Consider the following 18,391-nt stretch of genomic DNA (forward strand, 5'->3'; position numbering starts at 1 on the left):
AAGTAGGTTATTCCATCACTTTGCCATTTTGATTATGACAACAAAATGACACCATATTGAAATGGATTTTGGAAAGAAAGGCTAACTGTCCAAAGAGGTCCATGCTCACTCTAATTAAAATTGGCTTAGGTGGCACAACCTTCATAATTCAGACTATGACTATGAAGGATATGCATGTTGAAAGCGCTCTTTGCTCATTAGTGCTATTTCTGTCAGACACTGCTACCTGCTCTTTTCTTAATGAATGCTAAGCCATCTCTTTAGAAGATTGTGCTGCTTCCCTGAACTGAGGGAACTGTCTTATTTCCTCCCAAGTTCGTTGAGAGTAAAATCGGGGAGTCACCTCTTTGACATTTCCCAACCTCTGTACTTATTTATCTCTTTGAGACCCTGTGCTCCAGAGATATCACTGTCTTAATTAAGAAGAAGGATGTGACCATGGTAAATTGACTGATTTCATTGATTAAGGACTAGCTGTACAAGTAACATTGATTTTAACAGTGGGTCTACATAAATGTAATTGTTCGAACATGGGGCTGCATAATTATGGTGATGTACGAGAATAGTTGGTTTGTCCTTTTCAACCTTCACTAACATTCTTTTGCATGATAATGTACCTCGTTCAATTAGCAGAATTCTTAAATGTTACAAAATGTCTTTTGTGAAGGCACACAGTAATCATTATAGTCTAATTTAATCTAACAGCATCAGACAGACATCTCTTTCTTCTTCCTTTTCATTCTTTCTTTCTGTTTTTTCCTTCTATGCATCTGAGTAGGGACACATACATGCATTCACACTTTGTACATGTAAATAATCCATGAGAAGGGATGATACTGTGCCCACTGTATATGGATTTCAGTGTTAGTTCACTGACTGAGATTTTCAAAAGTAGTAATTTTTTTTTTATTTATTACACTTATATGCCACCCTTCCAGATAAAGAATTGGGGTGCCTTATAGAAGAGAGCAGACTGACTTATAAAACAAGTGAAAAAGAGGGCAAAACAAGCAACATGCCATATAAGTTATTCTATTTCTCATGTTGCATCTATAGAACCAATATTGTATAAAATAAACGATAAAGGGAAAAAAACCCTAAACAATACCCCAACTTAGCCTTGCCTGCTAAATGCCTACCAAGATAGGTCAGAAAGTCATTTCTGAGCTTAGGCTCAGGTGGGCCTCAATGAGAGGGAATTCCAGAGCTGAGGGGCAGTTACGCCCATGTGTTTTCATCAAGTGAGCCTGCTTTATTGATGGTATTTGCAGGAATTTGCTTGCCTGATGTCAGGAATTATGATGGAGCATAAGAGAGAAAGTGGTCTCTAAGATAGGCCTAGGCCATTTAGGCCCATAGAGGTCAAAACCTATGTGCCTCAAATTGCACACAGAATGCTATTTGGAGTCAGTGTAGGTGAGATCAATGGACTTGTGTGCTTACTGGATTTGTGTGATGTGTTAGGTGTCTCAGTTTTTAGCTGCTTAACGAAATGGAGATGGCGTTTTATATCCTTAGGAATTTTGAAGCAGCATTGAATGTTTTCCCAAAATTCTTATAAATATTGTATCTTTGCTGCCGAATGAACTAAAATATTTGCCACTGATTATTTTTTATGGTGCCTCCCCCTGCCCCCAATTGTACTCTGTTCTATAGGCAGTGCAGTATTCCAGGCATTGCTTGACAGCCTGGACTTTTTTTTAGTGGGGTGTGAATCATTTGTTTGTCAAAAATGCAGGTTTGGGTTTACCAAAACTATTCAAGTCAAACTCACTGCATATTTTGGATATAAATAAAGGAAAAGGGGGAAAAATGTAAAGAAGAAAAATAAAAAGTTTGTTTCTGTCTTTCCAAAATACTTTGATTTTCAGGTTAGAGTCACAAGAGGACTGAGGGGCCATCTGCAGTAAAAAGGTGTGTGAAGTGGCATTATCTCCTTTTTTGCCTGTAGCCCAGGGGCTGGTGTGCTCACATGGGATGCAAAATGCCCTATGTTCAAGGCAAGCCTGCTTGATTCAGTACAGAGACCAGAACTTAGGGTGCTGACAGATGTACAGCTCCCCACTGTAACTCAGGACACTTTACATGAAGCCCCATGAGTTACAGTGACCACCCCAGGCCCACCACATGTTCTTTGTTGGTGGTGGTGGTGCGGGGGCGGGGGGGGGGTGTTCAGGCTACACTTTGGGGCCAGCTGTGTGTCTGCAACATCTCTCACCTAACCCCACCCCTTCCTCTCAGATCCAGTGCTGTCTTCAGGATGAGAGTGGGGAAAGGAGGGCAGGGAAATCAGTCTGGGGTTTACCTGGCCTGTGCTGGGGGGAAATGGATTAGAGCCTTCCTGAGGTGGACCCCTGGCTCCAGCTCCAGACTGAGCTCCGTCCACTCCCTTCACCTCCATCCATCCTGAAAACAGCACTGGGGGTAGGGCTGGGTTGCATCAACCCAGCCCTGCTCCCAGCTCACACTGGCAGAAGGTGATAAAGGTGCTCCACTTTGGAGTGCCTCCATCTGGACCCTCATGTAATGAGGGTTCATTTAAAGCTCTCCGGAGCCATGCACTTTTGTCAGGGCATAGCTGTAGAGTGCTTTCAGAGGGCTGATGACACACGAAATGTCACTTCTATCAGCACCCTTGGGTTTTCTCTCCTGTGTTCCAGGGAATGTCCTAGCTAGTGGGATTTTGGGATGAGTCATTCCTATTGAGACTTTTAATTAGCTAGAGAGAGGAATTTCTTAGCCTGGAGGTTAGGGTACACACCTGGAAGGCTGGGATACTTGGGTTCCAGAGCTTGCTCTTAATTAATAATTAATTATTTTATGCAAAGTTGAGGAGCTTCAATAGGAGAAATTGAAAGGAATTTGCTGTGTAACCTGAAAATTGAGAAGCTTAAACTTGAGTTCCTGCTCTGAACCAGGTGAAGAGATTGTAAGTCAGGGCTCCCACGTTCTTGGAAAATGCCCTAAGCAGTCTCCAATCAGGGAAGAACAGCACTTCCTTATTCATTGTATTACTAGCACTTATGTTCCCTGGTGTTTCTAAATTTCCTTTGCTTTCATTCTTATTGTTAGTTTTTACTACTTCTCTGAAGTTGGGCACTAAGACAATATGCACACCCAGTATAATACTAGACTCCTTTGATAATTTTTAATGGTATAAAGTGGGTACATTAAAAAAGTTACTTTTTTTTGCAGGTTTAGAGTCATATATTCATAGACATTAGGGTCTGGAAGGGACCTTGCAAGATCATCAAGTTCAGCTCCGCTGCCATAGGCAGGAAGTCATCTGGGGTCAAATGACCCCTGCAAAATAAGCATCCAAATGGCATTTGAATAAATCCAGAGTAGGTGCTTGCACCACCTCTGGGGGGAGTTTGTTTCAGAGCCTGGACACCAGACCATAAAGAAGTTTTTCCTTATGTTGAGTCTAAATTCGCCTTCCAGAAGTTTGTGGCCATTAGACCTTGTTTTCCCTTGGGGAGCCCTGGTGAACAACTGTTCTCCCAGATCCTGGTGCATCCCCTTTATGTATGTGTAGGGTGCCACCAAGTCCCCCCTGAGCCTTCTCTTCTCCAGGCTGAAAAGTCCCATGTCCCTCAGCCTCTCTTCATAAGGCTTGCTCTCTGGCCTTTGATTATGAGGGTGGCTCTCCTCTGGACTTTCTTAAGCTAGTTCACATCGCCCCTGAAGTGGGGGTCCCAAAACTGGATGCAGTACTCCAGCTGCAGCCTCACTAGGGCCAAGTAGAGCAGGAGGAGGATGTCCCTGGTTTTTCTTGAGATGCACCAGTGGATGCATGTTAGATCTTGGTTTGCTTTGCAGGCCACAGCATCACATTGTGGTCAATCAAGACCCCCAAGTCTCTTTCAGTCATGGTGCTAGTGAACCATACCTGTAAGTACGATGCTAGTTTTTCCTCCCAAGGTGGAGCACCTTGCGCTTCTCTGCATTAAATGCCATCAGGTTTTGATCCACCCACCTTGTGAGCCTGTCCCGGTCACCCTGCACCCTCAACCTGTTTTCCAGTGCGACTGGCTTCCCCCATAATTAAGTGTTGTCTGTGAACTTTGCCAGTCCACATCTGATGCATAATGTAATTCTTTCTAGCTGTAATGGGAAATGCTCCTTGTCTAGGTTATGTCTTCCACACTATTAAAAAGAGGCAAAATGTTCTTACTGAAAAAAGGGTTGGAGTATGTATATTCACAATGTATATTCACATTAGAATATACACAGTCTAGTAGTCAAGCATGCACACAAGTTCTGTGGTGATACAAATACACATACTTTAGGCACATATACATTCATGCACACAGAATATCATAGCTGGGATTTAAAAAGCTTCAAGAATAAAGGCCCAACAGGCTTGTAACTTAAAGACATACTCCTTCTGCCTCATTGCATATTCATAAGTAAGTATTTTGGCAAGAAGGCTGAGCAGAATAGCTTATGGAATTATTGAAGGAAGATTATCACTGATTCCTGTGTGCCTCAACAGTGCTTTCATGGAAAAAAAAAGTTAAATATTGATCCATATACTGTATTTACTAGCTGCAACATGAAGGGCCGTATCTAGTACAGTTGATTTTACAGTTTTTTTAGCCAACCTAATGGCAGCTTGAAGAAGTGTGGTCAGGAAGATACCTTCTTCAGGACAGAGGTCAATGGAAGCAAAAAGAGAGGGATAAAGCTCTTCCTGTATGGCAGGGAGTTGCTTCTGGAGCATTTGAGCTTAATGTCTCTCTTCAGTGAGGGCTGGATTTGATGCTTTTCAACAGAGAATCCCCTAAACTTCAATGGGCTTCAAATTTAAAATAGAAGAAAAAGAAAATAAATGAGAGAAGTTGCTTGAGGTTGCTAATACTACAGTACTACAGAGATTGCCATGTGTCAGCTTTATTCATAGTAATCATTTGCAGTTAGTTTTGTACAACTAACCTCCTTTCTTTTATGTCAAATCCTGTCTTTGAGCCTGCCCCTTCTTTCTATCTCTGCCTCCATGCCATTATTTGTTCTCATAACTTATTATTATTTAGGTTTTAATGTGATTGTAAATTCTTCAAAGAAGGGACATGATTTCCTTGTGTTCTTCTGGCAGAGACAATGAATGTATGGCTATTAGATAATAATAATTTATGCCCCACTTAGGAAAAGATGATTTATGGAGAATGGACCTCTATCCTCAGTGGTACTGATCTGCGACTCAAACATGTTTTGAAAATAATTTAAAAGATGATCATAAAAGTCCCAAGAAAGGAAATTTATGCTCACAAGAGGAGCATAGAAGGAATCAGTTTGTCACAGACAAAGACTAACCCAGGTATTTTCAGTAAAAATGATTTATTTTACATTAAAAGAAGCAATAAGGTTGAATAAAGGAAAGCCTTTACAGTTTGTGTCTCTCTTCTGGAACTGGCTACAGAAACTCTGAGGACAAAATTACTGCTGTCTTTGCAGACAGGCAGACTTCTTAGAAATGTAAAGGTGTTGGATACAAAAAACAAAGGCATTGCAGATTAAAGCTATAGTCAGTACACTAGAGATATCTTCTACTTGTGAGTTTTCCCAGAATCAGATATCTCGCTCAAGGGGCAAAAATGTCTTGATTTCTGGCATTTTTATCAGGCTTTTTTTGCAGTAGAAAAACAAAAGTTGTGGTTGAGGCTTTAGATAAAAACTGAATTTACCATGCTGATGTTCAGTGATTCAGTAAGGGGAAATATTAAACTGTTCTTCAGTATTCTTTGTCATTACTTTCCAGCTTAATTGGTGTAAGTGTATCCATAAAACCCATTTCCTGGTAAAAATAAGTCAGGTTTCACTCAAACCTCCCTCAGAGATTTTGTGTTTTCACAATAAAACATGAACCATTGCTCTACTAAAATTATTCATGTTTGTGCAGTACCTTGATTTTTTTTTTTTTGGTCCTTCACCACTATTTTTTTCACATAGTACTACTGCTTAGCTACAACAGTACTTTTCTCAGAAACAATTACCACTTAGCTCAGTTTGGTGGGTTTATTTTGATCTCTTTTTTCTCTCTCTTTACCCTTTTCATTCCCCATTTGTACATGCCTTATGTCAGATTACTTTCCTTCAGAAGAAAAGGGCTCATTACAACTCATTCCTGATTCATTTAACCCTAGTCTATCTGTCCCCTTGCTGGGTAGCCAACAGTGGGACTGTTGAGTAGTTTGGATGGAAGTCTGAGAATAGTTGATACAATTATGTTCAACTGCCATGGAAATGAATCCTAATGTGTGAATTTTGATTATTGTATCAAATTACTGTGATTTAACATTGTAATACAAACTTTGTCATGTCATTGTTTGATGCAAATGGTTGGCCCTGTGGAGACGAAACGAGAGGTGTGTGTGAACGACACTTTAAAGTGGACTAAATGCTTTTGCACCACTTTAATAGTGTCAGTGTTTGCATGCCTTGGCAGCATATTGTGCATTAATTTCAGCTGCTGTAGGAAATTTAGTGGCATAATGCACCTTAAATGACTTGGGGTGCAGCAAACTAAAACTCCTTTGAGGAGTTTTTTGTTTGCTGCTCCTTCAGCCATGGAGCAAAGCACTGAGCTCTGTGCAGCCCCACGGCTCTGCAGGAAGCCCTGCAGGTAGCCTGGCAGCAGCCCGGGAAAGCAGGCTCCGCCCAAGAAAAGCGATGAGCCTGATCTCCCACTCCTCCCCCCTTGGATTCTCCCTGCCTGCCTGGGCTGTGCAGGGGGCTGGTGCTTCCGTCCACGACTGCGTGAGCTGGGTGCCTGCAGGTGGGTGCTGCCGGGGGAGGGCACGCTGCTGCTACGGAAGGAAGCACCAGCTCCCCCACTATCCCCTGCAGCCCAGGGACCGCTTCGCTCACTGGCAGCTCACCTTCCCCTCCCTGCAAGAGAGGTAGGTAAGTCTGTGGGGTGTGTGCACGACATGGGGGTTTAATCAGCCCTAAACTGAAGCAGTGTTTTTTAAAACCTGCCTCTTCAATTTAGGATCCCTGTTTTGTCTACATACACCCACAGAGAAACAAGTAATTCTTCCTCGTTACTGAGAAATGCTCCTTAAAACTAGAGGTAAAGGAAATGAGGGTAGAAACAGATGTTGCCAAACAAAGTGGATCAATTTGTGGCAGGACACATTCCACCCACAGTTAATCACTTCATTAGCCAAAACTGGCAGGGTCCTGATGCAGGACAGTGAGTGACGATTCTCCACTTATTGCCCTGAGCCGTGCCAGCCTGTGCCTCATGTGGAGGCATAGAGCAATGCAGGCCTCACTGTGGATACAAGGCGCCAGAGATTCTGCAAGTCCTGCATCTCCACACCAGGACTCATGCAGGCTTTTCCTACTTACGGAGATGTACCCCCAGAGATCCTGAGGAAGGTCTCCATAAGCAGGGAACCCAGACTTCCCTCACTTACAGATTCCCCAGGATGTGCCTGTATGTGGAAAAGCAGGAAAAGTGCTCTGGGAGTTTGAAGGGTTCTATCATGTAAGGGAATTGCAGTGGTGCACAGGATCAGGCTTCTCAAGACCCTGGGATGCCTGCCCAGCATTGCTGGAGGGCGTGTTCAGCTCCAAGCTGCCCGCACTCTCCCACCACAGAACAAGTAGACATCCACTGCACTATTTAACAGTAGTACCTTTTTCATGCCACTGATATGGTGTAACAAAAGGGAATTGTTTGCTCACCACTTGTGCTACCATAAAAATTTTTATGGAGGCACAAATGTGACATCTCATCATGGCTTTTTCTACCCTAAAAGTCGAATTCAATTTTCTGTAAAAAGAGTCCCAAGCCTCATTTTCTTCTCCCTGTTCCACGCCCAGAGACTAACTACAGAAGCAGAAATACTGTTGAAACCTTAAGTTGGGATGTCCAAAACCTTTATAGTTGGCCTAACTCTGCTCCCACTAAAATCAAAGTCATAGATTTCTCTATTAGTGGACTTAGATTAGTCCTAAAGCTCAGTTCCTCAAAGGCAGACCTAATGCCTGAGATGCCTGATTCCTGTTTGACTTGTAACTCCCAATGAGAGTTAAGCAACTCAATGCCTTCTCAGAGCTTTTGGAAAATCTCACTTCTAACTTTCATCTTTTATCAGGAAGCACATTAGGCAAGCCTGTTTTATAACTAGCACAGAACAGCATAGTTTTTATCTTGAAACTTTAGCTATTTGGGGGTTCCATAGTTGTAATATAAAAATAATCTAACACTGTAGTACATTTTTAATTACTTGCCAGAATAAAATGCACTTCAGGACACAGGGCCTTTCCTAATACTACCAGCTACTTAGTGTAAATTGATACCTAGCCTGTGACCCTATTCTCTCTGAATTTGATCCAGACGTCAAAAAGGCAAAGATATTTTTCTGTCTCATTTATACATCTGGTTAAAACAAATCAAGGTGTTTCCTAGTCTGAGCTGTCCATATCAAGTGTCAACCCAAACTGAATGTTTACTGACAGCTTACAATTCTTTGAAGACAAACCAGGGCACACAACTAGCCTTCAGGATAGCACTACAAAGGGTATTCACAGAGTAATCAAAGCCATTTCCCACAAGCCACAGGGTCTAACACATGAACAAGTGGAAACAGGATTATGAGAGATGTGTGATGATAATTCTGCATTCATAATAATTCCATTCCAGGGGGTGCTTATGGATCCATAATATATAATATTAATATTTTTTTCACTAACCCCTGTAGAGTTTAAGGAATATTGACAATATAAAACCTATGTTATTTTTTTCAAAAATCCTTATAATGCATTACATTATTAAAGCTCCAAGTTGTTGCTTTTTTAATTAAGACTTCTGTGAGATTTTTACACTGCCTTGAGCTGGTATCATGACTATCTTAGAATGTATCTGAAATGTTTTCTCTGTGTCTGAATGACTGCATCCTTCAAGCAGGAGCCATACATTCTTTTAATGGAGTCGCCATATTGATGCTGTAATTAATGTTACTATTACAGTTATCATTTGATACTATATTTTGATCCCTTCACTCTTCATTTTATGAAAAATGCATGTTTTCCCCTGAAAATTATCATGCTTATTCCAAAAGTAAAGGAGAATTGAAGCTTTGGGGGAGTTTATATACAAGCAGGCATGCTATTTTTGAGTGCTGGGACTTTGAAAAATTGGTAGCAGTTTCTAACAAGTCTTTGAATATTTTTCTAGAAGCACATCTCAAAAACATCTTCATACAAAAAACTTCAAGTATATTTTATACATTATTTTTCAATAAGAGATAGCGCATAGGAAGATTTTTATTAAGGTTAGTTGGAAATTTTGGATGCATTAGATATGAAATTTTTAATCTCTGGGAGCTTTGTGAAGGTCTCTGAACATTATAAACTCTCTGAGAAGACTTGCAGAAGTTACAAGCAACATGAAAGAGTCTACAGAGGATGTAAGCTCTGTGAGGCAAATAGGGCAAGACAGTGGGTGTTTCCACTAGAAGCTTGATATTTTTTTTTCCCTCACCTCTAGTTGTCTTTAAAAAATCATCCACATTTAATCTGGTATGCATGCTCTCTTGAGGAAAAAACTTTTGTGAAAAAAATACGTTAATTGGACAACATATTGTTATTTTTCTGATAAGAAAACACAGACTCTTCATTTTATCGAAGTCCTCCAATGAGTTTTGTTTCTGGATTGAAACATCTTATCTCAAAACTTCAAGAATCACCATTTTTTTATTCATACGATAAAGTTTGGAATTTTTTTAAGCATGCAGTATCGGCCTCCCTCAGTTTACACTTAAGTTCAATGCTAAAATTCTCATTGATTCCAATACCAAATATAGACTAATAATGAGCAGTTCTGAAAATTTCACCTCTGGGTGTGCTGGATTTTCCTGTACCCTGTGTGTTCTATAATAATTTATACCAGTGGAAAAAGGTTGCAAGTAATTACCTTTATAATGCCATCATTGCCCTATATGTTTCTAACCAAAGTACCAGGCAACTGAGAGTATGATCCAGTTACTTTTGGAAAATCAGGAGCTTCACTTTTAAACCAACTGATATAAAAATTAGTTTTGGGGTTAGCTGTTGAGGAAAGAGAGAAGTAAACCTCTGTATATATTTGTATATGAACCAATATTTGCAGCAGTGGCATCTAAAAATACTGTCATTTTCTTTTGTACTTGGATAAGAGATATGGGTGGTATCTGACAAACCAACAGTCAGTAAAAGTGGTTAGAGCTCATCAGAAATTTGCTCATACAAGAAAGTATTGTTGAAAATTATTGTTTCATTCAGCCAGATGAATGTATCTGAATCTAAGGAAAGGTTCCTCAAGGATCTATCCCATAGTTGGGAGCTCTGGCATCTGCAGGTCTGAGTTCTGGAGCAGGTGTGTCTGGTGGTTTGCTCAAAGCCAGGGAAGTTTAGAAGTTTTGGGGTCCACCCAGAACAGAGGCAGACTTACTAGTCACATCTGCCCCATAGCTGGGATGCTAGGGGATCACCTGACGCTACTCCTGAAACTGACATTCTAATGCATTTTACTGCTGGAATTAGCATCAAAATTGACATGGGCTTCAATTTCAGTGAGCAACTTCAGATCCAGGGAGCTTCTAGATCACCAGAAATTTTGAAAAATATTGGATTTGATTGGTTCAAAATAATCCAAAATTAAAGAAGAAATTTAAACTTTCTATGAATTTTAAACCCTGGAGATTGGAAAACCCTACAATGCAAATAGCTTTTGATCTAAAAGAAATCTGATTTCACTTTGATTTGGCTTTAAAGTATATTTCAAGGAAATTAGCTAAGACCAGAAAGTTCCCAAACATTTATCTTCACACAAAAGTTGTGCCCATCGAATTAAAATCATTTTAAAATCAATTTTGTTAAACCAGTTCTTGTTTAGACAATCTTAAATTGATTTTACCCTGGCTTGTATTGATTTACAAAAGTCAGGAAGGAAATCCACTTAAGATAAATTGATATGAGTCTGATTTAAATCAAATTAAAAACACCCACAAAGGGTTTGCATGGGTTGAACTAAATTGATTTTAAAAATACACTTTATTTAAACTGGTACAACATTGTGTGTAGAGCTAGTACCATAAAATGAAAATTTTTGTTTATACAAATTACAAGTTATAGGGTTTGTCTTCTAAGTTAGAAAGATCTTTCTTATCTCTGGTGCAAAGAATATTTCCATCTCATATCTGGTAGAGTTTCTGAGTTTGGTAAGATGAGAGCTCTTGTTCACAGACTCATCAAGAATTATTAAGAAGTAGGGCTGGAAGAGACCTGCACAGGCCATCTAGTCCAATCCTCTTCCTGAGGCAGGGTCATCCCTATCTGAACTATACAAACCTTAACCTCAGTTCTATACAAGACTACTGTCAACCCTGACACAACATAGATCTAACACATAACCTGTCACCAGTAAATCAGGAGAATCACAGCAGCTAACATCCTGCATACTCAAGAGATCCCGGGTAGAGGGCCATGCCCCCTGCTACAAAGGATGGCAAAAACTCCCACAGTCCATACCAACCTGACCACAGGGTATGATTCCTTCATGACCGCAAACACAGTGATTGATTTGACCCTGCATGGAGAGGCAAGACACTCCAACCAGGAACTTCTGGTTTTGGTCCCAGCAGGAACACAGGTACACCTCAGCCAAAGTCCTTAGCCTTGGCTGTAGCCAACAACCAGTGCCTCGGAGGAAGGCTTGTTAACACCTTTAACTTTACCCTCATGTAGAAGAAACCAGGAACACCTTCCTTTGCAGGAAGGGGCCACTAGCAAAGCCCAGAAGGATGGGCCAAGTAGAAAGCACAAGTAGAACATAGGCATAGCTACTCCTAGATCACCCCTGACCAGTGGCTGTCCAACCTCTTCTTGAACACCCCCAGTGATGGATAGTTCACAACTTCCCTAGGCAGTCTATTCTACCTGTTCACTCTTCTAACAATGCAGAAAATTTTCTGGATATCCAATCTAAACTTACTTTGCTGCAACTTCAAGCCATTGGTCCATTTCCTCTATGCACAAGAGACAAAAGGTGCTTTCCCTTTTGTTCATTGCAGACCTACCAGTATTTAAAGACTGCTATCATGTCCCCTCTTCAGTGCCTTTTCTACACGCTGAACATGCCTAGTTCCTTCAGCCTTTCCTCACATGACTTGCTTTTCAAGCCCTTTATCATCTTTGTTGCCCATTTCTGGACCCTCTCTATCTTTTCCACATCCTTTGGAGACCAGAACTGCACACTGTACTCCAGATGAGGCCTAACCAGTGCTGAGTAAAGAGGCACTATCACCTGTCTTGCACCTAATACTTCTGTTGATGCACCTCAAAACTGCAGTTGCCTTTTGTGCAGCTATATCACACTGCAGACTCATACTGAATCTGTGATATACCAAGACTCCCAAGTCCTTCTCTATAGTGCTGCCAGACAGCCAGGTATCACCTATTTTATATTTGTGTTTTTGATTATTCCTCCCAAGGTGTAGCATCTTGCATTTGTCCGTGCTGAACTTCATTCTGTTAGCTCTAGCTCAACTTTCCAATCTGTAAAGATCCTTCTGAATTTTGCTCACATCCTCCAATGTGTTCACAATCCTTCCCTGTTTTTTCATCTGCAAGCTTGCTCAAGAAGTTTCTATGGCAGCATTGTTCAAGATGATAGAATCTACTTATATCACCAGGACACTGAATGTTTGAATAGTACCTAAGCAAAACATTCCACAGGACAACATTTCTCTGTTTCAGGGTATTTAGTAGTTATGTTTATTCTGGAAAGTTTCTGGGTTTTTACAGCCTAAATTGCTCTGGGAACTTAAATCTGTTGCTGATATGTGGAAATGTAATGCATATATTAGCTGAACATATGACTGAGCAAAGAAAACAATTCTGTTTCTCAGGTTAGAAATGTTGTTTATTTCATACTAGAATAAAAAGAAAACCTATCAAATACATCCATGATAGCCAAATCATGTTGAATTGTCCCTTCTAAAATGAAATGCTGAGCTTCTCAATTGTGGAAACAGTGTACATATTTTTGTATTGAAGGCAAGAGTTATGGATATAATAAACCTAACTTAAAGTCTTGGCATAATTTTGAAGCAGAAATTGAATATGCCAGATCAATCTGAATCAGGCAGTGTGAATCTCTAAGGGCCCCTCTAGATGTTCAGATGAAGGTGTGATAGGATCTAATGCACAATCCACACAATTGCACCTCCTGCCATGCCACACATGCATGGCAGGAGGTGTGATCATGGGATTCAGCATCAGATTTTTTCATGCTTTATTGCTGGTACAGGGGGAGCCCAAGGTCATGATCTTAGGTTCTCCCTGCCCAGCTCCTGCTGCTGCAAGCCCCAGAGCTAATGAGACTCCCATCTGCAACAGCCCCTTGGATGGTGCCATGACTGGTAGTCCCCTCAGCTGAAAGACTCCCAGGCACCACAGAGCATGGCGTACTCCTGTGACTGGGAGCCCCACCATCTGATGGCACTCTCAACCATGGGGACATAGCTATCTTACACATGCAAAGTAAAGCTGGATAGAAAACAGCTATAAAGTTAGTACAAATTTTCCAGCTCTAACTTTATAGTTGGATGGACCTTTTATAGCATGATAGTTAATTTGCATGTGTAGCCAGTCTAAATTAATTTCACAATCACCCAGGTAATTGCATAACACATGTAACATGTAGAGGGGGCCTAACATTGAACAATTCAGGCATCTGAAATTGGCATACCTTTTCCTAGTTGCTCCTCCTTTCTTGGTTTCTGATGGCATGAAGAAGAACCACAAGAATGAGACAACCCATGTGTTCCATGTGAAAAATGACTTTGAATCTGATGCTATGTACAGTTTATATTGGGAGAAGAACAAACTTGTTCTCTTACATGTGAGTGCAGCTTCTTTGGGGAAGGGATTGTCTGTGATGTGTTTGCAGTTCCAGGCACAATGGGACTGGGATCCATTATCAGGATTTCTAGGTACTACTGTAATGTGAATAAATACAAATTAAAAAATAATAAATATTCCAATTTCAACCATATTTATGGGAAAGGGGAAGCTGGGTGTGAAATATCTTGACTTTAGTATTTTGAGTCATTTCCATAAACAAGTAGAAAACTATTGCCTAGCTGAATTCACTTTTAGGTAGGTAAACAAACGGTTGAAAATCATGTTTAAGACTAGTTAACAACTACTCACTGTTAAACCTGAAGGTCATTTTAACTGTTGTCCCTCTTGGGTTTATCTTTGTTCTGGCTGTATTCAACATTTTCATTTAATAAGTTAGAGGATGGACTAGCATACAATTACAAATAGGCAGGTTATCCCAAACAGGAAGGGACTGCAAGTGGTCTGGACAGGAGCAGAATTCAAAATGGTCTTGACAAATTTGAAAAACAGGTGGAATCAACAAAAAGCTAAATGCTAAGACATCTTCCTTTAAACAACCCAGTTCTTAATATTGGGGCATCTACACTCCAGATATGGACTAGGGGACTAAACTTTAGTAAAGACATATGATAACCAGCTCGCCTATCTCTTAAAGCACTTCAGATTGATGTGTTTTTATACTTAAACTCTATTACTATGGTAAAGCAGCATAGTAATGGCAAAAATGTTGTTACCCTGACAACTATTGAATTTTCTTGTGCACTTTAACATATACAATTACCAATTTGTCCTCAAATCTATCTCACTGGCAGAAGGCTTCTAGACACTATTGCTCAAGTGGGTTAACCCTATTTAATGAATCAGAGCCTTAACTGTAACCTTCATACCACTACATGGTATTGGTAATCAAAATCATAGATCAGGTGGAAGCCTATACATCAGAGATCATCATGTAGAATTCACAGGAGAAGATTTTTTCCCCAAGAATAGAAAATAACAAAGACAAAATGACACATCTGCAGAGACAAGGCAACTCATGGGACTGTAATCATAGCTAGTGCTGGTTAGGGCACAGACATTTGAAAGCTACAGCAGTGTGCTGCAGACACAATAGAAGAAAAACTATGGTGAGGGCCAGTGACTGTGTCTACATACTTTGTATCTGAAAGTTCAAAACTTAATATATTGCCCAGATATTATAAATCTCTGTTTCTTACAAAACAGGAAGGCTTTTTTAGTTTTAAATGTAAGCTTTAGGCGACTTCAATACTTATTTACTTGGGCAGCATAGACCAGGCAAGGTGACTTTTGCATCATTGCATCGACCTGCTGAATCCTCTGTTAAAGAATTGCCATCTATCTGGTACTGTCTAAATAAGAAGCTGAGTCATCACCTCAAAGCACTATATTTATATTGACTATCTGATGTAGTGGCAATGGCGATGTGCCTGCATTTACAGGACAGCACAAAACTCAAGGTTATATTGAGGAAGACCTTGGGCCAAATCCTCAACTGGTGCTAATCAATATTCTTCCATTGACTAAACCAGTTTATGCCAGCTGAGGAATTCATCCTTGTACTTCTTGTTTGGCCCAAAAAAGAATTTTGTCAAATTTTGTAATGGACAAAATTATATTAACAGTCTATTACCTGACTTTCCTAAAAACAAAGGGTGAGGCCCTCCTCCTACTGAACTCAGTGAAAAAGCTGCCATTGAGTTCGATAGGTGTAGGGTAGCTGGAAGCTTACAATACAGTAAATAGGGGTCCATTTGTTAAATCTGTGTTAAAAGGCATGTGACATGCATATTTACTTCCAAGTATGCAAAAGCCAGCAAATAACATTGGGAATACTTTGTCCGTAGTAATGTAATTATTGATTTTAAAGTTTTCCAAATTTAATGTGATAAATACAAATATCAGGAAATAGTTCAACTGCTTTTCCGATGAACTGGATGAACTTCCCCTCTTGTGGTAAGCCCGTGATAAACACTAGGACTAGGGAGAGATATTCAAAAAGCATGAATTGATTCAATCTTTGCAGGTTAGTCTAACCTACCTAGATTGAACCAATCTGCAAGTGATTAGGCATTCACTTTTAACTCAGACAATGCAGGCACATGCCTGGAGTGGTTCAGGCCAGAAGCCAGGTGGCACTAGAGCATGCCCTTGGGTGCAGGGAAGTTGTGCTGGGAGGGGGGTTATGGCTAGCCCTGGCAGTAGCCTCAAATAAACTGGCCAGGGAGGGGGTTCAATTCCCTGTCCCTGGCCCACCAGCATGGACCTGAGCACTTCCTGGCACTCCCCCCTCACTGCTGAAGGGGTGGGGACATGTTTAGATGTCAGCTGGCATGGCCTCCTAAGGCAAAAGGGGAAGGGAGAGTGTTTATTCCCTCCTTGGCCCCCTCTGCTTCTGGGGGACTGCAGCCAGGGTCTGCTAGCCCTGACCACCACCTCCGCCAATCACTCCCTGCACGGGGCAAGTGGCAGAATAAGCTCCATCTCTGCCCCCTGCACCAGAGACCAGAGGGAAGGAGAAATAACCACCCTCCCTAGCCCTACTGCCTAAGGGGCCCATGCTGGCCTCCGGATGAGGCCCTGCCCCTGCTGCTGGAGCAACAAAAGGGAAGCAACCCTCATGGGCAGCAGCCCCTTCATGGTTTCCTGGAAGTGCAAGTCTCTTCTGGGTGGCAGGGAGGGGCTGTACTGTGGGTGGGAGTGGGAGGTGGGAGCAGGGCAGGCAGATCTGCCTCAGACTGTGTGGTGCAAGCAGTGGCAGTGCTATGGGGGTTTGGAAGGACTATGGCCACCCCTCCGAGCCTCAGTGCTACCGCTCACCCTGTGTAGTATGCGGCAGCTCAGCCCACCAGACAGACCCCAGCTGGAGTCATGCTGGCGGGACAGGAGAGGGAGGGGGAATAAACCTCTTCCCTTCCCCTTCACTGTAGGAGGGCTAGTGTCTGGCCAAGCCCCTACCCCTGCCCAGCTTTCACCTGCAGTGAAAGAGATATCACAGCCTCCCTAATCTATTCTAGTTTTTAACTATCCATATAGTTATTTTTTATTAATCTCGAATCTAAATTTTTGCTGCAAACTAAGTTGCTTTCTTCTTGTTTCATCCCCATTAAAAATAGATCACCCTCCTCTCTGTTCTAGACTAACAAGCCCAGATCCTTCACTCATTTCTCACAGGGTTTTTTTTTTTTCTTATCATTATGTTTGCTTCCTTCTGGACTCTTTCTAATTTGTCTACATCTTTCTTAAAGTGCAGTGTTCAAAACTTCATACAGTACTCCAGCTGAGGGCTCACCAGTGCTGAGTAGAAAGAAATAATTGCCTCCTGTGTCTCACATTAAATACTCCTGTTATTACATTCCAGAATAAGGTTGCCATTTTTTTGCAACAGCATCACATTGTCAATTCATATTTAGTCTGTGATCCAGTATAATGTCCAGATCCTTTTACCTCTTGCTGTCACATATCCACTTAGTCTTCATTTTCTGTTTGTTGTTCCCCTTCCTCTGTGTAATATTTTGCACTTGTCTTTACTGAATTATACAATGATCAATTCTGGACCATTAGAGAGATCCTTAGAGAGTGGAAGACAGAGTGGAACAGTGAAACTAAACTGCCTTATCACCAAAAAAGGCAGAGGCACTGCTGATGCAGTGGGTTGGGTATGGTTGCATTCCCCATGTCACTGTCATTGTCCATGACATACCCGTGCTGCTTTAAAACATGCAATCTCAGTTGCCAAAGAACCTTTAATGAACAAGAGAATCACTCATTCCTTTTTAAAAGCCATGTATGATTACAGAATTCAGAAAGGATGAAGTAATTTTGTGCACTCTATAAACATTTACTGGAAAAAATTAGGCTTGATTTCCATTGCCTACAGGATGCTTGCTTGGCTCAAATGTCATCCTGACCTTCACTAGTCTGGAATTTTTTCCTCTTGTTTGTTTTTTAGCTAAGGGGCATACATATCTTCTGTGATTCTCTTATATTATATTTAAGTAATTCTCAGGATGAGTCTAAAGATTTTAATTTCGGGCTTTTAACTTTGAGTAGGTCCATAACTTTCTGAAATCTCTCTTATATTTTAGTTTTATAGTTCCATTTTTTAAATGATTCTTTCCTGACAATATTGAACTTAATTATATCATACTTTCTATTATTGAAAACCTCAGGTATTGTTGCTTTCTGAACCATCTTTTCAGTGTTTTTGGGATTAAGTCAGGAATAGCTTCTGTATTCTCTAGAATGAGATGTTCCAATAATGAAAAGAACCACTTTTTTAAATCTCATCTCCATGTAGCATTTCACCAGTTTACAAGCAGGCAGTTGGAGTCATCCATGTTTTCTTTCTAGATGTTGTTAATCTCCCTCAGTATCAAACACAATGTACTTTTTCTGATCAGCAGCCATGATAGTTTAGCCTAATGATGAATATGTAACATAGAAGGAGTTCTGATATAGTCCATCACTACTT

Source organism: Crocodylus siamensis, chromosome 4 (genome assembly GCF_052110815.1).
Source record: "Crocodylus siamensis isolate JL-2025a chromosome 4, ASM5211081v1, whole genome shotgun sequence".
NCBI lineage: Eukaryota > Metazoa > Chordata > Crocodylia > Crocodylidae > Crocodylus > Crocodylus siamensis.